Genomic DNA, 20,522 nt, shown 5'->3' with positions numbered 1-20,522 from the left:
AAACCCCAATTTGCTCACTCAACATATTTTTTTTTGGAAACACCTTACACACTTTTAGTTTATTACAATACAGTAGCATAAATGTTTTGAGTACACCACACAAAATAAATGTGCCACATGTCAGTTTAACATATTGTTGTTGTTTGAGCATTTAATTTTGAACATAAACAAAATGAGTAAACATTTTTCAACATTTGGATTTGAGTTTCATTGAGCGAAAAACATATGTTATATTGTGCTTAGGTTTCTCATGATCATAAAGATAAGGCAAAGAGATGAACTTTGAACTAAAAAATTCTCTTCATTTTACTTCAGCACAACTTTATGTCTAAAACCCACACAGGGGGGAGGTCCCTAACTTTGTATGTCACTTATCTCATGGTGCAAAATGTCTTTTATCACATTAACTGTGTGAGCGATTTACAACATATTTTAACACACTTTTTTTTGGCTTATGGCCTTAAACACATTGTCTCACGACATGCTGTGGAAACTCCACCCATTTGTTGTCAGGCTCCCAGGTCCAGCTCTGCCTTGCGCCACTGTACCGAGGATGACCTTATGCTTCAGCCGAGTTTAGGTTTGCTGGACCGCCTCAGCTGCCCTCCACTTCCTCCCTGTCCTCACCATGATCCCTGCCCCGGACACTTTGGCGTCTCTGGATCCAGAGCACTGCAGGTGTTCCTGTGCCACGATGAACTCCTCCCTGACCAAGCTGAAAGGGAGCCTGAGCTTATTGGTGTTCCCATACAGTCCAATGTTACTTAGGCTGCGTGGCAGTCTCAGCCATCTGCAAAGATAGCTGCTCACTCTTTGCTTAAAAACCTTCCACCACAGTCATGGGAACCTCATAGATGAGCAGAGGCCAGAGGATTCTTGGGAGGATTCCATGCTGGTAGATCCAGACCTTGAATCTTCCATGGAGCCCAGACTTGTCCCCTGCTCTCAGCAAGCCCTCTAGGTCAGCACTGGTCGCCTTGATGGAGTCCCTGTCATTCAGGCTGCAGCTGAAGACCTTCCCAAGGCTCTTCACTGGCTTCTCAGTGACTGACGGAATCAGATGTTCTCCCAGCCTGAAGCGGAATTTGTCTGTGACCTTCCCCTTCTTTAGAACCAAGGACCTGGACTTTGCAGGCTTGAAGCTCATGCGTGCCCATGCCATGATCCTCTCCAACCCCTGGAGAATCCACCTGGCTCCTGGTACAGTCATCACCGTGAGGTCGTCCATGAAGGCTCTGATGGGCGGTTGCTTTACTCCAGACTTGCTGAGTGGGCCTCTGCATTCTGTTTCAGCTCCCTTGACCAGCATGTTCATTGCCAGCACGAAGAGGGTCACTGATATGGTGCAATCTGTAATTATGTCCACTTCCAGCTGGTGCCAGTGCCTATGTCAACTGGCCAGATGAGACTCTCAAGCTGAACTCGCTGTAATAGTCCAGGATGAGGTCTTTCACCTTCTGGGGTACATGGTGTTTCTCCAGTGTGACCTCCACCAGCTTATGGGGTATGGACCCATAAGCATTGGTGAGATCTAGCCACAGTACAGCCAGGTCACCTCTGCCCTCTCTTGCCTCCCTGATGAGCTGGGTTACCACGCCTGGTAGTGTTCCAGGCAACCAGGAACTCCTGGTATTCCTCCCTTCTGCACTGACATGTCAATGTACTTATTACTCAATAGGAAGTCGGAGAGTCTCTTGGCCACGATGCTGAAGAAGATTTTGCTCTCCACACTGAGCAAGGAGATTACCCGGAACTGGTCGATGTTCTCAGACTTCTCATCTTTCGGTATGTACATTCCCTCAGCATACCTCCATGTCTTGGCAATCTTCCCTCTCCTCCAGATCACCTTCAGGGCCCTCCAAAGTTGATGTAGTAGCTTTGGGCAGTTCTTATACACCTTATAGGGCACGCCACTTGGGCCTGGTGCTGAGCTCGATCTTGCTCTCCTCACCACTTCCTCCACTTCACCTGGCAGCCTGTGAGTTATTTTTAATAACAACATGGTGTGCTAGTGTGTGTAGCATGCCAGTGATGTATGTCTCATGATATATGTCATGTGACATTACATTACATTAGTAACAACCGTATTTATTTTAGGCCAAACCATGATATTTTATTCTCAACCTAACCATGTGCTTTTGTTGCATAAATCTCAGGAAGTAAATCAAAAAATAAAGTATTTTACTTAAGTTCTAATTTATTTTCAAAAAGCATCTAAGAAGTAGCAACTGCACATTTCCTGTGGAAACAGAAGAATTTTTGTTATGTGGATCATTAGAGTGGAGTGGATTATGTATTTTTGTTTGTTTGTTTTAAATATGACATTCAGCACCTTTTCATGTCCTAATCATTTCTGTACAGTCCCTTAGTTGGGGTTGAGGTTAGAATGACTTATTTTGGTTTAGGTTTAAGTTAGTTTGGGTTATAATTTTGCTTACTATACAGTACATGAGCACCCATAGATAAATCCACCTGCTCAGCTTCATTTTTAGACGTATCGAAAAACGAACAGTAATGTTCATACAAAAGGTGTAATGAAAAAGTTCCTGTATATTCAGGCTGATCGGTTCAGATCAGATGAGGCTGGTGGATGAGCCAGGCTTCCATTTTCATCTTTTAGAGGTAAGGTTATACTGCATACCCTGGCAGACAGTGGAGTGGCTGATGAGTGATGGAGAAAGACAACAGCTTTAGGAGAGATTCAGTTGGGCAATATAGGGGAGGGAGTGGAGGGGGAGGGGGTGGAGAACTTGAATGTAATATATAATGAAAATGAGCTGTGCTCTGGTCCCCATTCCCTTGGTCATTATGTGGCCATTTAGGCTGACTTTAGCCCCTTGCCTCTCACCCTGAGGGCCTCTCCATCTCAGGGCTAGCAGCTAATTAGCATGAGGAGGTTCAGCTAAAGCAGAGATGACTCTCCCTCTGATCACATTCACTCAATGGCTAAGGACGCATGAAGAGATGAAATTAGAGTGATTAATTAGGCTTTGACACTCTGCCAAAGGTTCTCAATTTAGCGCTGTCACATCAATAAAAAAGGCATCTCCTCAACCACACCGACCTAAAAGAAAACGAGGTGGGGGTATTACTAACAATTAAGACCAATTACTGGGAGCAACCCTCCAGTGGGAAGACATACATAAACATGGTAGAGCACAGAAAGTTATACCAAAGTAGCCTACTGAAGCCACCATATCTCTCTTGACCTTACACTGGAACAAAACAAAATGTTACTGTTTAACTATACTGTTTTTCACTCATATTGATTAATGTGGTTTTCAGTCATTTTGTGCTGTTGTTGTTAGATACAGATTAATGACTAATTTAGTGACATTTTACAAACCATTGTACATCACTCCACTGCATCTCTCTAACTCTGTTCGTGTCCCACAGGCACAGCTGTGTGCCTCTCTCCCTCTAGTTTCTCCCCCTTGTACCATCAGACTTCTCTGTGCTGGACCATCAGCCATCCTGGGACCTTTCTCTCTCCTGGTTGTTGGCTTCATTCCAGATATTTGGACCTGGATATTCACCCTCTAGGAGATTCAGCTTCTCCACTTGTCTCTCTTTCTCTATATTTATATCTATATTCAGTCTATATTTTTGTCATCTTGATTGTCCATTCTGTGACTTTACCTTGGCCTATTGTGTATACAAGACATCTATTGCATGTCTCTCTGTTCATGTCTGGAGAGGATCCCTCCTCAGCTGCTCTTCCTAAGGTTCCTTCCTTTGAGAGTTGAAAAGACAGCATCATGTGCTGTATAGATTTTAAAGCCCCTTGACACAAATTTGTGATTTGTGATACTGGGCTATATAAATAAAATGGACATGACTTGACATAATAGTGTTAGAAAAGCAGTTGGTCAAGTTTAACAACATTAAAAGAGCTGTACTGATTTACAAGGATAGAGAGGAACACGACTGTCATCTGATTCTATTTTTTTATTTTATTCTTTATGTACAAATAACTTCAACTCATGAGTTGATATAACTTAATTTTCCTCACATGTGACCAACAACTGCGGTTGTACGGTTAATGGGATAAAATCAACATGGTCATTGGTTGTAACAATGGTGCATGTGGACCCTAGGAATAATAGCTGCTACTTTGGCTACAGCGAACAGGAATCCTATTGAATTCAATGGAATATTCAGCACAATTTTATATCATAATACAAATGTACTTACCAAAATAACTCAACAAGCCCTCCAACTCATACAACACTGGTCGCAAATACCTATCCTTTAACACAACGAGTGTGTACTAAATATGTCATATGGATTACTGTAAATGTATTATGTTGATCTGTTCTGTACGACATCTAATGCACTTCTGTCCATCCTGGAAGAGGGATCCCTCCTCAGTTGCCCCTCCTGAGGTTTCTACAATTTTTTTTCCCCTTAAAGGGTGCTTTTGGGGAGTTTTTCCTTATTCCTGCGATTAATTGCAGATTCCAAGCAGATGAAACTTTGCACAGCTAGAATTCCTTCAGTGTTCATTTTTCAGGAGGTTTTTATCAGGAGCTGAATTATCCACAGAGGTCTCTTTTTCTCCAAAACAAACTGACCAGGTGATTAAACAGTTTCACCTTACAAATCAATGTAATTCCGATGCTTTTCTGCATCTTGGAGACAGGCAGTTCGCCCACAACATGCGATTGTGTGCTCACATTGTCTGCTATCTTTACCACAGACGTTTGTTAGAATTTAGGATTTACTTTGGCAGTGGTTTAGCTAAAGCTATCTATATAGTTAGTGTCTTCAGTCAAACAAGCATTTCTCTGTTTTTTCATTATGCAGCTTGATAATAATAATTTAATACCCTTACAGCTTAGAACAAAATCTAAATGTTCCACAGATCTCAACCGTCCTCAACTTGACAGACAAGGAGGAGAGCTCATTTAATCCAATCCAGCCATTACTACGTCTATGGGAAAGGACTGCCTTGAACAACCAGAGAAGAAACACTGCTTCATTATCCTCCTTCCCAGGTGACAAATCCTCCCTGAACGGAGCAGAATGTAAAAGTTTTCCTGGGACACGCTGGGCTCCTGCTCTATTTAGATATACAGTGAAGTGCTGTCAGGGAAACGTGCAGCAGGTTTGGGGATCTGCACTTAGCATGGCGGTGCACAGAGCTGGGTTGGGAGCTGCAGGGCTCTCCCTGCGGGTGTTAGTGTGAGTACGGCACAGGCAGCTGTCAGCAGAGAGGTGGCATTTCCTGGTCTGACGCTGACAGAGGCTGTCTGCAGGCAGTAGGAGCACAGCCAGACTGACACCCTGTTTATTCACAGATGACATCCGGGCTGGGGATGGGTGTCACTGGCATTTTGATTCACCTAGCAATGTGAAAACTTCCCTGAAACACTGTGTGATGAAGTCTTTGTAGAGTACACATAACCAGAATAATTGAGGAGCTCCATCGTGTGTGGGCCCCATCATCCCCGCTACCCGGCTGTGCAAGGAACTAACATGGAACTAACATACATGCGCACACACACACACACACACACACACACACACACATGCACGCACAGAAACACATTTTCTCTCATCGTTCCACCCACACATTCAGTGTAAAATCTGTCCCAGATTTGCTGCCCCAAAACACACAAAGTGGAGACTAAAATTTTCGCTAGAAAAGCTGTAGATACCATGAATGTACCATATCCTGTACCACATGGTCTGTCTAACACCTGTCAGTGTGAGACAAAATCATCATGCCAATGAGAATGTGCATGATTTAAGTTAAGTTTATTGTCCAGGGTAAAACCATTTTCTTTTTCCCTTCCCATTTATATGCCGCATACTTTTGATGTCAACTTGAATTTACCTGACCATGGAGGGAACCTACAACTCTCTATACATCATTACATGTAAATTGGTGTAGGTTTCAAAGAATAATTCAGATATGTACAATGTGAATCTCATTTTTGTGTTTGTTGATCATCATTTCTATTGATTACAATAGCATTGTAACAAATTATCTGTTGAGATCTCGGAACACAATGACATTTGGATAACAGATTCCAACAGGGCAAAACCACAAACAGTCAGATAAGTTTTAATCCTTTAAAAACTGACCTCATGTAGATGGCCACAGGATAATATAAGTATTGTCTTATTATGCGGGTAATTCCTCGTGATGGCCACAGGAGATTGCTGTTTGCATAATGGGTTAATCCTGTATATACACATATTGATCTAAAATAAAAAACATAATCATAATATGAATCAGAATCAGCAATACTTTATTGATCTCCCAGGGAAATTCTGATTTGTTACAGTTGCTCCGATGTAGAGAATAGAGAATTTTAAGAAGTAAGAATGAGAGTATGAAATAGAAATATGTACATTTACAGTCATACAATAAAATTAAAAGGAAAATAAAAACGTACATTATGCTACAATGTTTAAGTAAATTAGGAATAAAAATATGTTTACTGTGCTCAGTCTATAATTGGGTATTGGGTATTGTATTATACTATAATGTTCACTACAATATATACATCAATAGAATAAAAACAAGAATAAACATAAGAAATATGTACAGTTATGTGCATTATATGTTGAATAAATATATAAATTTAACAATGGTTAGAATATTCATTCTTTTGCGGCAGGAAGCTCATAATGACATCTTTGCACCACACTGCATGTGAAGCAAAACCATGTAGAAAATAATGTACATAGTTCATATAACTTATGGAATATTAAGAAATATTTTGTTTATATTTCTACATGTAAAAAATCTTTTGGTTTATCATTTTTTGTGTTATTATTTTGTAACAGCTGATAAAAAAATTAATTAAAAAATCAAATTATGTATTCTATTATTTATAACCCAATTTCAATACTTTTTGCAGTCATTGTGGTTTATTTACTTACATAACCTTTAAGCTCAGGTTGTTTTAGGGACATGAAGCATTAAAAGCTATCCAGCTAATGACATCACAATACGCAAAAATACCAATGTAGGCAGTGACGGACCATTTCTATTGCACATTTCAAAGGGTTTAACAAACCAAACTATTACCTAGATGATCTTAACCACTTTATTTGGAGGTAAAACTGAAAGTGAGCAATAGTGTTGATATACCAAAATGTTTGATAATTTTTGTGTTAAAATCTGTTTGGAATTTCCCAATGATCTGTACTTGCTGGAGGTAAAATGTATCTCCAGTGTTAGTGATCAGTGGTGGCAGTACCAGCAAAGTAGAATGGCAACTTCCGAGGCTTAAAAGTAAAGTAGACTACGCAAACATTCAGTGCCAAAAACTGCTTCTTTAATGATCACTTGAGCCTGGCTTTAAAATATGTCCATATTAAAATGCCCAACTGTAAAGCAGAAATAAACATGTTTACAGCCTGGTACTAAAAACACTTTCAGTGTGTATAGCTAATTTCAACATTCATGGAGGGCAAATTAGCGAATCCTAGGATAGCGACGGAATGACCAACCCTACTCTTCTCATGATTGGCTGATACGTGTTGCCTACATCAGATTGGTTAGGTGTAGGTAAGAGGAGTGGGGTTGATTAGGGTAAGAATGTCAGGATAAGCCAATCAGAGGCAGAGTCAGGTGGGCCATTCCTTTGCCATCCTAGGATTCACAAATTCACTTTGGGAGTAAATTTTTATATAACTCACCTGTTTGAATTTTATTAGGGTTAAAGTCATGCATAATTAAAGCAGTGACAGGATGTCACAAAGTATATGGCTCAGATCCACCCCTTGCTCCTCCACAGCTCCTCCCTCTTTTCTAAATTTGGTCTCATCTGGCTCCAAGAAAAAAACAAGATGGCGAACTTGAGGTGTCAGAACGTGACTCGACAAACCAATGGGCGACCTCATGGTGGCTACATCTGTCATTTTATACAGTCTGTGATTCATTCCCTTTGATACAGCGTGAGCCTCCACTTCAGTGGAGAGAGAGAAACGGTGTGTCTGCCTCCCCATGTCAACAACAAGAGTTTGTTCTCTTTAGATATACTACCTGTATGGTTAACAAAATGTGGGAGTAACGTTACTTAAAACTGTTGTGCAAGGGAGGAAGCACTTCAAACTTTGCCAAGCACCTCACTGACAGACACCAAGACCTCTCCAAGGTCTGCCATTCAGCAATTAGCGAAACATTCTCAGCAGCTAGTGAAACACCCTAGTGCAGACTTTTTACTAGAGTTTGCCAGCCTGTCACTTGGCATTTGAAGATAATTACGAGCAAGGCTGTTCTAGGCTCTCAATGTCCGATAGTCCACCACTTACATTTTCATAACATGTCGTCAACAAAAATGAAACATAGATTTCATCTTTGGTTTTATTATCAACATCTATTTTTTTTAGCTCTTTGTCATCTTGTTTTCAGCATGGAAAAATGGTCGTTGACAAAAATAATGTCTTTATAATGTTCATAAAATAAATCAACACTGCTTTCCAAGAAAGGCAAAAAAGAAATCTTAAAAAAAAGGTCAAAATTTAGCATTATGACAACAATAGGGACCGTACCTTAAGTGTTATTTATGGTCCCTCTTTCCATAGGAATACTGTGTGCCAAGGCTGTAGCCATGGAGTCAACATTGAGGGGACCGAATCTGCATGCCCCCCCACCCCCCCAAACACACACACCCTTACTTCCTGCCATTGAAATTCTAAAGTAAAATATGTACAAATTCACTAACACGTTTCTTTTTTTTTTTGAATGAAAAATGAAAATCTTATCAGCAAACTGTTGACAAGAAAGCGTATTGATACACATCGTACACATGGGGGCCAACAGGAGTCTGTACATTAACAACTGCTGTAATGTCATTATTGGATCTTAACCATCAATATTTGCTTCTCTCTCAATTTTCACTCACCTCCATGTCACCACCACATTGACACACTCTCCCTGTGCTTTCATCCTCCAAATGTTCTCTCTCTCCCTCTGCCTCACTCTCTTTATTCTGAACACACCAAAGTGAACATGGAAGAAATATTATCAGATAACAAGTGGTGTCTCTTGCTCAGCTAGCCTACAGACCATTTCTGATCTGAATGACAATAATTCTTATATCAAGAAACACTGACTCTTTTTTTGTACTAACACTACCGTACTGTATAACTAATGTTACTTCTATAATCAGACTGATTGGGTAACACTACTCATTTTCTCACTGCTCTTAACTTACTTTGCTTCTTTTCTGAGACTGGCCAAAAAAAAGTCGAATGTCTCTGCCACCCTTCCTCTTGCTCATGACGACTCACTGTGAAATTAAACATGCAGCACTAACGTTATGAGAGACACTTCCAAGTTCAAACTTCACACAGGCCAGGCTTGTTGTTAGCTAGCTAGTTAGCTAGCTAGCCAGCTAGCTGTTATAATGTGGTTACATTTGGTGCAACACTGCAAAACAATAACCATTCAGGACATCAAAATGTCATATCATTTTGCAAAATCACAATAAACAGTTACAATATAGCCTACGTAATGCTCATATTACCTTCTCATTTTCCACTTTTATTCAGTAATGAATAGAGAGACAAATTTACATTGCCTGTCTGGAACGTTACCCATACAGCAGTCGATGATGGCAACCATGGCAACCAGCCTTGGCATTCTGCTATGGCAACTCCACATGGACAAACCACACGCAGAACTGCAATACTTGAACCGATAGTAATAATAACAGGGATTTGGTATGTTTAGTTATAATTATGATGATTACATTATTTTGGATGGTGGTATGTGGTTGCCTATCGTAGAATAGCAATGAAAAAAAACAACTTTTTTTCTGTTTCAGTTTCAGTTATATATTGGGGGGGACATTTTGGGCATATCTGAACATTGGTGGGGACGTGTCCCCCTCATTGTATATGGTGACTACTGCCCTGCTGCGTGCACACAGCTAAAACGAGTACAGTAGAGACTCTTTTCCACTGGACAAAAAAACCCACCAACACCCACTAACATTTGTCTTTTGTCTTTAGTGGGAAATGTTTCAATCAGCATTTATTCCTGAGCACCTGGGAGGACAGGCTAATTATCACCCATTTTCCAGCACAATGCAATGATGTGTCGCCACAAATTCTGTCCATCTTCGCTCAAACAGTGTGCGAAAAGCATTCCAAATTAGTTGGCACCAAGTTTGACGGAGAGACACAATAACTAAAATAAAAAAAGAGTACCCACAGTAACATTTACACTGGCCTCTGTGCTGCTGTCTACTGTTAATTAGCCTGTTTTCTGGTGCGTTTATGACTCTGAATGTGACATTCAGAGAAAGGCAATGGTCTACTGCAGAGTAGGGCTGGGCAATATTATATCAATATTGTGATATGACTCGAGAAATCATCTTACTGTTGTAGCTATTCTATTATTTGCCTTTATCCACTTTGTCGTTGTATCCTTATTACTGATGATTATTTATCAGAAATCTCAATATTTTTGTGAATGCACCAACAGTCAACCCCACAATATCAACACAATGTCAATATTGAGGTATTTGATCAAATTATGTGATATTTTATCTTCTCCATATTACCCAGCCCTGCAGCTTTTGTCCACTGGGAAAGGAGTCACCTATTTTCAGCAGGTATTCTGGCATCTAAAAAGCCTGTATGTGTGTGCTAATTACAAGTACAAGTCAAGTTCAAGCAGGAGGTTGGTCTGTAGTCTGTGGTGGATGTTAAGGCTACAGTAGACAGTCTGAGTAATTATTTTCACCTTCATTTACTCTTCTAAATATCTGGATCTCTTGGTTGTGTTTTTGCCTACTCATATTGCTTTTTAGAGATGAGTTTCTTCGGTGACTGCAGTGCTATCATCACTTCGGATGTAATGATACCACTACATGAACACCAACATTATGCTATATTAACATGATAAAAAGTCAATGATATGATATACTGATGATCTTACCAAACTAAGAAAAATGTTAACTTGAGAAAATCTCGTCTCGTCTCGTCTCGTCTCGTCTCGTCGTCTTCCACTTATCCGGGTCCGGGTCGCGGGGGCAGCAGCCTCAGCAAAGAAGCCCAGACACTCCTCTCCCCAGCCACCTCCGTCAGCTCTTCCGAGGGAACCCCGAGGCGCTCCCAGGCCAGCTGGGCGATGTAATCCCTCCAGCGTGTCCTGGGTCGGCCCCGAGGTCTCCTCCCGGTTGGACATGCCCGGAATACCTCCCAAGGGAGGCGTCCGGGAGGCATCCTTACCAGATGCCCGAACCACCTCAACTGACTCCTCTTGATGTGGAGGAGCAGCGGCTCTACTCCGAGTCCCTCCCGGATGTCCGAGCTCCTCACCGTATCTCTAAGGCTGAGCCCAGCCACCCTGCGGAGGAAACTCATTTCGGCCGCTTGTACTCGCGATCTCGTTCTTTCGGTCACTACCCAGAGCTCATGACCATAGGTGAGGGTTGGAACGTAGTTCGACCGGTAAATCGAGAGCTTCGCTTTCTGGCTAAGCTCCCTTTTCACCACAACGGACCGGTTAAGCGTCCGCATCACTGCTGACGCCGCCCCAATCCGCCTGTCAATCTCCCGCTCCATCCTACCCTCACTCGTGAACAAGATCCCGAGGTACTTAAACTCCTCCACCTGAGGCAGGACCTCCCCCCCGACCTGGAGTGGGCAATCCACCCTTTTCCGGCTGAGGACCATGGCCTCAGACTTGGAGGTGCTGATTCTCATCCCAGCCGCTTCACACTCGGCTGCGAACCGTCCCAGTGAGAGCTGGAGGTCACTGTTCGATGGAGCTAGGAGGACCATGTCATCCGCAAATAGCAGGGACGAGATCCTCCTGTCACCAAACCTGACACCCTCCACCCCTCGGCTGCGCCTAGAAATTCTGTCCATGAAAGTTATGAACAGAACCAGTGACAAAGGGCAGCCCTGGCGGAGTCCAACCCTCACCGGGAACAGGTCCGACTTACTGCCAGCCACGCGAACCAGACTCGTGCTCCTTCGGTACAGGGACTGGATGGCCCTTAGCAAAGGGCCACCAACCCCATACTCCTGGAGCACCCCCCACAGGATGCCCCTGGGGACACGGTCGTAAGCCTTCTCCAAATCCACAAAACACATGTGGATTGGTTGGGCGAACTCCCATGCCCCCTCCAGCACCCTGGCGAGGGTAAAGAGCTGGTCCACGGTTCCGCGTCCAGGATGAAAACCACATTGCTCCTCCTCAATCCGAGGTTCAACTATCGACTGGACCCTCTTCTCCAGCACCCTGGCGTAGACCTTACCGGGTAGGCTGAGGAGTGTGATCCCCCTATAGTTGGAACACACCCTCTGGTCCCCTTTCTTGAAGATGGGGACCACCACCCCGGTCTGCCACTCCAGAGACACTGCCCCCGATGTCCATGCAATGTTGCAGAGGCGTGTCAGCCAGGACAGCCCTACAACATCAAGAGCCTTGAGATATCCAGGGCGAATCTCGTCCACCCCCGGGGTCCCGCCGCCGCGCAGTTCCTTCACTACCTCGGTGACTCCTGCCCCCGAAATTGGACGACCCGCCCCCAAGACCCCCGGCTCTGTTTCCTCACTGGAATACATGCTGGTGGGATTGAGGAGCTCCTCAAAGTATTCCTTCCACCGCCCGACAATGTCCCCAGTTGACGTCAGCAGCTCCCCGCCCCCACTGTAAACAGTGTGAGCAAGTTGCCGCCTTCCCCCCCGAGGCGCCGGACGGTTTGCCAGAACCTCTTTGGAGCCGATCGATAGTCTTTCTCCATGGCCTCACCGAACTCCTCCCACGCCCGAGTTTTTGCCTCCACGACTGCCGCTGCTGCGCTCCGCTTGGCCCGCCGGTACCCGTCAGCTGCTTCTGGAGACCCACAGACCAACCATGCCCTGTAGGCCTCCTTCTTCAGCCTGACGGTTACCGCCGCGACTGGCCTCCGCGGCCTTGCAGCCACAGCTCGCAACAGCCGCCTCGACAATGGCAGAGCGGAACAAGGCCCATTCGGACTCAGTGCCCCCCTCCGCCCTCGGGACGCGGTCGAAGCTCTCCCGGAGGTGGGAGTTGAAGATCATCTTGACAGGTTCTTCCGCCAGGCATTCCCAGCAGACCCTCACTGCTCATTTGGGCCTGCCAAGTCTGCGCGGTGTCCTCCCCTGCCACCTGATCCAACTCACCACCAGGTGGTGATCAGCTGACAGCTCTGCTCCTCTCTTCACCCGAGTGTCCAGAACATATGGTCGCAGGTCAAATGACACGACTACAAAGTCAATCATTGACCTGCGACCTAGGCTGTCCTGGTGCCACGTGCACCGATGGACATCCTTATGCTCGAACATGGTGTTAGTTATGGCCAAACTGCGACCTGCACAGAAGTCCAATAACTGCACACCACTCGGGTTCAGATCGGGCAGGCCGTTCCTCCCAATCACGCCCCTCCAGGTCCTGCTGTCATTGCCCACGTGAGCGTTGAAGTCCCCCAGCAGAACAATGGAGTCCCCGGTCGGGGCACTGTCCAGCACCCGTCCCAGGGACTCCAAAAAGGGCGGGTACTCTGAACTGCTGTTCGGCGCATAAGCGCAGACAACAGTCAGGACCCGTTCCCCGACCCGAAGGCGCAGGGACACAACCCTTTCATCCACTGGGGTAAACCCCAACATACAGGCAGAGAGTCTGGGGGCTATCAGAAAGCCCCGCCTCTCACCCGGAGCAACTCCAGCAAAGGAGAGAATCCAACCCCTCTCAAGGACCGGAACTACATAGCCGGAACTATGTGTCGAGGTGAGGCCAACTATATCTAGCCGGTAGCGCTCAACCTCTTCCACAAGCTCCGGCTCCTTCCCCACCAGAGAGGTGACATTCCATGTCCCAAGAGCCAACTTCCGTAGCCGAGGATCGGACCGCCAAGGCCCCCGCCTTGGTCTGCTGCCCGATCCACACTGCACCGAACCCTTCTGGATCCCTCTGCGGGTGGTGGGCCTGCAGGGGGACGAGCCCATGTAGCTGGTTCGGGCTGGGCCCGGCCGGACCCCATGGGCGAAGGCCCGGCCACCAGGCGCTCGCCCACGGGCCCCAACCCCAGGCCTGGCTCCAGGGCGGGGCCCCGGTAACCCTCCGGGCCGGGTACACCAACTCTTGTTATCTTCCATCATGAAGGGTCTTCTGAACCGTTCTTCGTCTGACCCTTCGCCCAGAACCAATCTGCCATGGGAAACCCTACCAGGGGCGAAATGCCCCTGACAGCACAGCTCCTAGGGTCATTAGGGCACTCAAACTCCTCCACCACGATAAGGTGATGGTTCTCGGAGGAGACTTGAGAAAATGTCCATTATTAAATAATGTATCTGATGTGTACGTCGGCATTTTCTCATCGGGTCTGAGCCAACGCCCTAGGAACAGTGCTGAGCCTTGAAGCCAACTTTACATAGTGGTCACTCTGCAGCGCACCGGCTGGAGCGCCTACTGAGAATTCTTTGGCTTTGTTATTTACGTGGTTGGGTCAGGAAAATGCGGCCCGAGCCGCGTGCTCACCTGTGTGTGTGTGTGTGTGTGTGTGGGTATCGGGGCAAAACTCTGCTGTGCGCAATACAGAGAGCAGAGGAGAATTGTAAATGTGCGACCACGTAGAGACAGAAATGACATGCCGTCATGTAAATAAGCTAAATAACATAAAGACCTGTTCTATAGGCCTGGATATGATGCGTCCAGAGCTAAGATGGAAAAAAAAAAAAAATCAGCAGCGGCGGTCATATAGTTGCATATAGGGGAAACACTGGCCCTCCAGAGGCAGATCAGTACGTTAGTCATTTTTCTTTTCATGACTGAAATGTTTAACCACTAATCTTTAAAACATTTTTCACACATAAAAAGCACAAACATGTTGAAATCTAGGCATATTCTGCCATCATAACTTGGCTCTGAGAATTCACCAGATTGATGCCTTTAAATCAAATCTATACAAAATTTTCTCCCAGAGGAGCATGCCTCCAGACCCCTCTAGAGGCTTTTTGGTCATTTTGGTATGAATTTTGCTAAAACTGGTTAAAAGGGTCTCTTTACCTCTCACCTCAATATGTCTCAGTGAAAATGGGTTTCTAGGGTCCTTACAATAGAAAATCTCTCCCTCCTCACTCTCTCAAAAGAGCATTATTGTTGTACTAAACCTACTAGTACAAACTAGCCTGCCATAAAAAAAACAAAACTATCACCTCATTGCATAGGATTATGTACAGCCTACTATAAAGTAGCTATGAGCTAGAGTGGTCAAAACTGATGTTAAAATGCATATATTTTTTTAGTCAAATAATGTGAACATTTTCTGCAGCTGGGCCAAATCCTCCCCTTCCTTTTCAAATTCTGGACCTCACTAATTTCTAAACCCTGGCTACAGCCCTGGGTCTTAGCATGTTTCCAAAAGTCTGTTGTCCTCTTGACCAATGTGATTGTGCCACTGTTGTTTAAACAAAAACAACACAATCAGGGCTTGTCATTAAAGCTTTTAAAAAAAAAAAAATAAACAGAGATTTGGACTATTATTATAACTTATCAGTGCGCAAAACATACAATTAGCAAAAAATAATTACATGGCTGGGACAGTTCTGACTTAAATATTGTTTTATTGCCTGTACCACTGGCTCAACATTGACCAATGGCTGGCTCTCAGCTTGGGGTGACAGGGCCTTAACTTACTGTGGTTCTTGGGAGAAAAAAAAATAGCCCATCAAAGTCTCCTACCTTCTGTGGCAGAATTTATGTGGAAGAAACTAACAAAGCTTTTTGTCCAAAACTACCCCTCCAGTCATCTTCTTTAATATGTGGGGTGGCTGTGACTTAGAGGCTGAGATGTAAAGCGGGTTGTCCACTAATCAGAAGATCGGTGGTTTGATCCCCGGCTCCAGAACCCCAAATTGCAGCTGATGGCTGTTCCACTGGTGTGTGAGTGTGAGTGAATGGTTACTGGGTAGCAGGCTGCACCTTGTATGGTAGCCTTGGTCACCAGTGTGTGAATGTGTGTTTGAATGGGTGAATGTGACATGTAGTGTTGAAGCGCTTTGAGTGGTCAGAACACTAGAAAGGCGTTATATGAGTGCAGACCATTTACCATTTATTAGTATAGATTTGGGTGAACGCCAAATCTCAACTACAGTAGTCTCAGACTTAGTTGAGAGTCAGAGGGTCAGTCATATAAGTGAAGACATTATATTGAGGTTCTCCACTGATTGGTACAGATGTAATAGGCTGGCTTCTACAAAGCTTTTCTCAATAATTTGAAAATAAAAATCTTTTCAGCTCAGTTGTAACTGTCATTAGTTTTTGCTCTTCATCAGTTGTCAGGAATACAGATACTAGTATCTTGTCAGTGTCAATCATGCTAATAAGAGGAGAGGAGGGGCCAAACCATTAGCATGTAGCACATTGTACAAAAAGTAGCCAAAAGTAATACAGGCTGCCCAAAAACATTTTTAGATGCCAAATTAAATAAAAAAGTGGCAAATTTGGGCAGAAAAAGCATCCAATCTGCCAACAATTCCTAATAAATTGGAAATGTCCTTAAAAGAATCTTAAGAAAAAAAAAGATCACAGTATTTAATATGAGTACTTTTTACTTTTTTTAAATAATTATTAACATTTTTAACTTTATTTGACAGAAGACAGTGTAGAAATAGAAGAGAGAGAGGGAGATAGAGGGTCATGACATGCTACAAAGGATCTGAAGCCATAATCAAATCTTTGACATTGCATCATTTCGCATACACAGTAATCACTGAGCTACCAAGGCGCACCATGACAACAAACCTTTTTTTTTGAGTTGTTTCCTGACTCGTCGAGGAGAGGGTCAGAGTTTTCCCACCCTTTACATTACCAATGCACTGTGGTGTTTGCCAGTGCATTCGTCTATTAATAATACAATCCGTTAAGTTAATGTTGGTGCAAATATCTTTCTACAAATTAAAACAAAAGATGTATTAAAAATATCACAATGAAAACTGTCAAAGAAAACAACAAAACACAGACCTACAGTTAAACACTAGCACTACAATTATTGCATCACATTTTTTTAATTCATTGAAATATTTTGATTCACTGAACTGTTTCTGAAGAATGACTGTTAATATCCCCAACACATCCAGATCTGGCAAACTATCTCACTGTTATACTACTGGAGATGTGAGTTTGTCTAAAGACATACTGTAGGCAAGGAAAAGGTCAAAGGTCACTTCGAAGAGCTGAGCTCCATTTGCTATATGTTTCATCTGACAAGCATGTAAGTTAATTCCAGTGAAACATGAGAGGTTTATCTTTGCAATGGCAGAAATACTATTTTTAGATGAACCGTGTCATCCCCCAAACCTGCTGTAATGTCCACATCCAACACACACACACACACACACACACACACACACACACACACACACACACACACTACACCACAGAGTGCCTGGTGATCAAGTTAACTTCCAGGGGCCTGTTGTTCGAAAGTAGAATTAACCAATCCAGGATAAGTGGAAAAGCGAGGCTGGACAAATTCCCCTAAGTCCATCCTGGCTTAACTGGTTGTTCGAACACCAAGCCAGGCTGAGGAGGCGCGGCTTTGTCAAGCCAGGTGTAACTTATTCAGGTGAGTGCGCGTCCATGGCTTTCTTAAATAGACCCCGAGATCGATCACAGATTCACCGATGCAGCAATGGAGAGGGCACGTGCCACATACTTCTCACCCAGTGAGCAGCGTCTCATCATGGACACTTATGAAGAGGTAAAACATATAATCACGAAGAAAGGAAACACTGCAGCGATAATAAAGCAGAGAGAGTGCGTGGCAAACAATTGCGGACCGACTGAATGCATAAGTCATCTAAAAATATACACTTGCAGCGCAAATGAATCTGTCATAATTACAATTAAAGTTCCGTCCACAAATTAACAGTTGTACACTTCACCTTAAAGGTGAGCAGTGGAAGTTAAGCAACTGCTGATTTCACACCAGCAGAAGAGCTCACCCTGGATCAGAACCGAGCAAGCTGATGATGGAGGACGGAGGGGGGGAAACCGCCCTCTTCATACAAGGTACATTATTCCAGTATACTGTACATGGAATCAATCATTTTATTCATTCACTAATCAACCATTGGTGTTATGTGGACTGTCTGACTTTGGATCGTCTTGCAGTGTAATACAAATTGACAAATTAAAAGAAAAACCTTAAGGAAATTGGACTTAGAAATTAAGAAACTAGAGAAAGAAGTAAGTGATTTTAATGCACATTGTAAGCATGACGCAATGTATTAATCAATGTTATTTCTCTCTTTCTCTCCACAGCTCAAAGCAGACAGTGACTGATTTTAGTATTTTTCATTTAAATAAAATGAGGTCAAGAATGTTGTGGTTTCATCTTCATGTTTTCATTCACTGATGTAAAGTACACTGGAGTTATTGGTCCACTTAACTGGGAATATAATTTGGGAATGTCATACAGTTATGATATCTAATAACCACTAATTGTGTTAATGCCAAATACACCTACTTGTATGTTTATTCCAACAATTAATCCTTTTATTGGTAAGGATATGTGCATGTCAAAGTATGTTTGGGCTATGACAAAAATAATGTTTTAAATGTTAAATGTTTTTTTTTTATTATTGTAGGCTTAATGTATTTTGTTCAAAAATGAGGCAAATACATACATAAGAACATGAAATGATGGTAAAACACACTGATTTCCGATTGCAGTGACAGCTGACTGGACAGATAAAGCACCAGGCTAAACTAAGCCTGGTTGTTAGCCTGGTCGGGACCAGGCTAAGTGCACAGAATAAATATCCATGGCAACATATGTGCCTCTGCTTTTGAACAACCGAATCAACGCTAAGTTAAGCCAGGATAACCAACATATCCCGGCTTAATCCCTTATCTAGGTTTCGAACAACAGGCCCCAGGTATCTGAATGAAATGATTCTTTGTTAAATACGGGATGTATTAGGTCATAACAAGACAGTACATCACGTAGTATCATGTAAATAACTTGACGTAGGTATGTAAAGTTAAAATCAGTCAACTGTCACTTTGGGTTACCCCAGCAACACAAACAGCAGTCTCTATTTGAAAGTCCTCTGTTTGTTTGAACCATCCATCATCCCATCCTTTTTCTCTTCCTTATCACTCTTTAAACTGTGAGGATGTAAGATTAACCAGTGTTCATTGCGTGACATTGCTGAACCAGGTAATTTGTGTGTCCTCCACGACAAAGGGTCCTAATTGACTTTACTTAGCCATTGTTTTTGTGGTGCTGGCATGTAATTTTAGGTGTCACCACCATCTAATGCAGTGTTAAGAGGCTGAGAAACACTGAGTGACTTTTGTTTTGTGCACAAGAAAACTTCACGGGCACCTTTAAGTTAGTGTAGAGCACAAATAAGGTAATTTCAGAGCACGAATCAGTGTCTGGGAATTTGCAGTGTTTGACATTTTGATTGCTAAATGACACGAATTGCAAAAAATATGTGGTACTTATAATTATACCTAATACTGTTTTTCCCCCCCAACAGTGATGATATGAAATAAAATACGAAATACCTATGTTTGGAGATGGATGACAAATCCAACAACAGTTGCATATATCTGTGTTTCCTTTATTTATTTATTTTACAACTTACTCAAAATTTTCAACCTTTATATATAAATATATAATATCATTCATCCTTTATGTTCTTCCTGTCTTGTCAAATTATTGTTTCTGCACTCACAAAGCTCAGGAGATGCATGCAACAAGCACCCGACACCCTACTTTCTGACCTGAATGCACACACAATGGATCAGCCTGCTGCTAATAGTGTGAGCCTTTGCCTGTGGCCTTTACAATGTGCACAGAATAAAGTTCAGGTGTCAGTAGTTCAACTGATTTATAATAGTGAACAGGCTGTGATTAAGCACTGATGTCACGGGATTCCTCACCACTCATTTGGGGAATCAAGTAGTTTGTATCCAAACAAGACAAATGGGCCACTGGCTGCTTGTAACCTTTTACATGTGCGTGTTCCCTCCAATCATATGCCACTGCTCCCTGGCTCTATGAGCTAGCTTTATTTATAGACATGCTCCTCCTGCATGTATGTCTGTGTATTTTGTGCATGCTGTTTGTCTGTATTATGTTGTGAGAAAACACAGTTGTTCATACTTAATCATGTGGAGCCAGGGCCCTCTAACAACAATTCATTTAGTCGTCACACTTCTCTTTGTAATAGGCCAACAATTAATTTTGGACTTGGAATTCCTCCCGCAATATAGCCAACATTCCAGTGTGTGTAACAAATAGACCTTACAGACCATTGTTGAAATTTAATCTGATAAATTCTCAGTCCCCTTAATCCCTTAAACCTAGATTTAGGTGGACTCACAGTGGAGCAAACTTTAACAACCTTTTATGCATCCCTACATCTAGTGACTGTACAGATCAAAGCGGGACGGACAATCTTGCTAATCACCTCAGATCTCAGTACACACACAGACCACCAGCTGCTAACCCACCACACAAGATATCCTCACCAGTGACCCTGAGTATAGAACTTTTAAATGTCAG

The 20,522-nt window shown here is 43.2% G+C and overlaps 1 pseudogene across 1 annotated transcript in view; it reads right to left on the bottom strand.

Annotated features, from left to right (window-relative positions):
• The window catches only part of LOC144464370 (uncharacterized), a 529,688-nt pseudogene that overhangs the window by 330,069 nt on the left and 179,097 nt on the right, over positions 1-20,522 (bottom strand). The window contains exon 7 of the transcript XR_013492097.1: positions 592-1,968. The product of XR_013492097.1 is annotated as an uncharacterized LOC144464370 (transcript). The remainder of the gene's footprint in view (positions 1-591; positions 1,969-20,522) is intronic.

The sequence above is a fragment of the Epinephelus lanceolatus genome, chromosome 9, assembly GCF_041903045.1.
Source record: "Epinephelus lanceolatus isolate andai-2023 chromosome 9, ASM4190304v1, whole genome shotgun sequence".
Taxonomy (NCBI): Eukaryota; Metazoa; Chordata; class Actinopteri; order Perciformes; family Serranidae; genus Epinephelus; species Epinephelus lanceolatus.
This window is presented reverse-complemented; position numbering and strand designations above follow the sequence as displayed.